The following is a 3,506-nucleotide window of genomic DNA, read 5'->3' on the forward strand; positions in this document are numbered from 1 at the left end:
GAGTGGCACAGCTGCCACGAGCACCTGGCTTCTAAAGGGCAGGGCTGGGGGGCTGGCGAAGGCCCCCCGGGCAGGCAGTGATGGGTAAGAAATGCTAGCAGGGTGTGGGAATTGCTGTGAGGCTGGAGGACAAGCCGGAAAAAAAGGAGGTCTCCCAGGTCCAAATGGGCCATTACTAGTGGGGTACCTCAGCCCCACCAAGCATATGGACGCAGGCTGGTGGCTCTGCCAGTCCCACCAGGCAGCGTGCTCAGACAGACACCCACCTGGAGCACACCTTTACCAGCCTGTGAGAACCCACCTTAGCACAAACGTGGGTCAGGAAAGACCCATTGCTTGTGTTTTGTTAAAAAAATTGGGTAGCTTTTCTCTCCTGCTCCTCCAGGCGTCCTTCCTTGGACGCAACAGAGAGCAGTGGACCCAGAAATCTAAAAAACAAACCCCCCAAACCAACAAACAAAACCTCCTGTTTAGCAGAGTCAAGAGGCTTAGTTTGACTGTTTGACCTGAGATGTTAATTCAAGCTTCTTGGACCTGCTCTACAGCAAACCTCCAAACCTTTGCCACTTTATTTGTCAGTGTCAGGAGGCTCCCTGTCCGGGGCACTCACGGTAGCTGAAGGTCCTGCAAGGCTTTGTCAAAGCACTGAAGAAATAAATTCCAGTAACTCATCCTGCAAATGGCTTTAAGGCACAATCAACTTTTCAGTAGCACTCTTGCCACCTTCTAGCATGCCACGTCTTTGAGCGTGTTTAGCAGGAAGAACTAGTGAGTAGGGGTCTCGTGACATGTATGCATGAGGCTGTGACACTACTGCAGCACATTCAGATACAGCATCGTTTTCTCAGCATCGAAGTGACAGCAGATCACAGTGCAGCACCAGGAGCCTGAGCAAAATGCCACTGTTTTACAGAAGGTCTGAATTCTCCACAGCTAATTTTAAGCACCTAGATTAGGTGTACAGTTGCCCTAGGCTCCTGGCAAGGGTTGCTAAGGCTGCCTTTCCACTGACTGTATACCGAGACTGGGGTGACTGTTTCCAGATGAGGTTCCTCAGTTCTGTGGAAGGTATGCATACCACAGTCTCGCATCAGCAAGACAGACTTCTTTGCAAAGTAATTAACAGAATCACCAAAATGAGACAAACTAATTTTCTAAGTGACTTAATTACTTAAAAGAATTAACAATTGACTGAGGACTGTCATTATTCTTGCTCCAATGAATCGTGAAATACCTGATACAACATGAACTCTATGACCAGGAAAGATTTCCTCCAAACCTGCCGCAGTTCAGGAGTAAGGATGCTCTTCCCGGATGTGTTGGATCTTACTTCAAGTCTCTGCTCAGGTGGCTGGGATCCCATTGCCTGTCCAAGTAAGCGCCCTAAGCGTGGGGTGACTGGGCATGCAGGGACAAGGTTTACCAACCACGCTTCAGCTCTGAAAGGTGTTCTACAGCCCCTAATGAGTCTCCCGCTGTGTACTTCAGAGGCAAAATGTGGTTTCTCAATGGAAGTGAAACAATGTGTTGAGAACCTTTGTTCAAATTAAACTGGGGGTGGGGGGAACAAACCCCATTTTTTTAAATCAAATAGTCTGGAAGATTTCAGCTTGAATCAGGCAGCGATTTGGTAAGGTTAAGGGAAAAGATGTGAAGAAAGGGAAGGACAGCCACATCTGCTATACCTGACAAATTAGTTTAGTATGGCTTATGCCTGTTCCAACTTGACTGGGTGTCTGTGAGAGCTCTTTGGGAACCTTCTGCAATCCCCCTAGAACACCCTGTTTATGAATAAAAGCTTTTTCTGCAGTTTTAAAAGACCCAAATTGTACTTCTCTGATTCTTTACAAAGGAACAGCAATCGGCTCCTCAGAAGGACTATTGGCCTTGGCTGGGGCGCATGGCAGCACATACATGGCCCAAAAGTAGAGATTTACTGTAAATCTGCAGGACACCTGGACCCAGCTGAGCTTTGCTCACTGCACTTGTGAGAATCCACAATTTACAGAGATAATCCTCAGACATTTCAAGCTAGGCTGAAGATAGACACATTTCCAGCCCATGCCATCAACTCCATTCAACTGGAACAGGTGCCAAGCTTATGAAATCCTCCTGCCGTGTGGTAGACACCACAGCATGCTTCATTAGCAGCCAGCCGAGCAGCTCGCCACCTCCAGCTCGCAGGCATTGCAAACAGTCTGGAGATCAGAGACCCAAACCTGGGAAGCAAAGGAGGCAAGGTTTCAAAGGCAGAGGGGGATTTAGGCAGACAATGCTGGACTCTGTAAAACCTGCTCCCAGCCCCTCTTATCCTCACTCGTTTGAGTGAACGCAGCTGTCTGTCTTGTCTAATTCAGGGGTACAAAGCTGTGGCTGGAAGTGCTAGACGTGGCCATGGCAGTCTTATTAAAAACAACATGTAATAAATTGCCAAATGCCATTTACCCTGGATAACCTCCTCAGCTGAAACTCTCCGTATCTACTGGGGCTGCTTTGATGTGTCCTCCCGCTCTTTCAGCCCAGATGTTGCCATAGATTTGCTGACGATGACTGCAAACCGGCTTTGAAACGCGCTCTGGCAAGAAATCCCTTCCCATCCTGTCTCAGATGGGGTCTGCTTTTTTTCCCGCCTCACATTTTTCTTACTGAGGCCATTGGGATGAACAAAGGCTCTTTGTTCATTTAGCCGTTTCTCTGCTTGCCGATGCTTTTTTTTTTTTAAATTTTTTAATAACTAAGTTGAAATGACAGCAGTTCAATAGATGAAATAGTTCTTAAATACCGCAGTGACGGGCAGTGCTTGGGCACCACTTCCAGCCGTACACACTGACCGTGGAAGGCCGCAGGAGCCTTACCTGCCCCAGCAATACTTTCTCCCTGTCCCTCAAGCCCCAGGAAAAAAGAAAATTCGACTGAGTGATGACATTGTCAGATTTTCTTTTGAATATTATGGTGAGCCAGCACCTGCTATAGGGTCAGGCCCCTTGCCCTAGGGACGAGGGCAAACGGCCTCAAGCTGCGCCAGGGGAAGGTTGGGAAAAACCTCATGGAAAAGGTGGTCGAGCACTGGGCCAGGCTGGAGGTGTGTACGAGACGTGTGGATGTGGCACCTGGGGACACCGGGCTGGCGGCGGGCAGGGCAGCGCTGCGTTAGCGGCTGGCCTCCATGATCTTCAAGGCCTGTTCCGACCTGAACGAGCCGATAGGGCCCACGAGCCCCTCAGGGCACCTCTTCTGGGCCTGGAAGCAACCCGCCCGCCGGATGGCGGGGACCAGACATGATCTGTGTTCTCGTTGTGCCAGGGGCGAGCGGGCAGAGCAGCGAGCCCCCCGCCGCACAGCCCCTCCGCCGCGCCCGCCCGCGGCCCCCTCAGCGCGCCTGCGCACGGCCCTGCAGGGGGCGCCCCTCCCCGCCGCACCGCGCACGCGCGCAGCCCTTCCCGCCTCCCAGCCTTGGCAGCCGCCGCGGGGGGGCGCCCGAGCGGGGCGGCGGGGGAGAGCGCGGC

This window comes from Falco biarmicus, chromosome 10 (assembly GCF_023638135.1).
Source record: "Falco biarmicus isolate bFalBia1 chromosome 10, bFalBia1.pri, whole genome shotgun sequence".
Taxonomy (NCBI): Eukaryota; Metazoa; Chordata; class Aves; order Falconiformes; family Falconidae; genus Falco; species Falco biarmicus.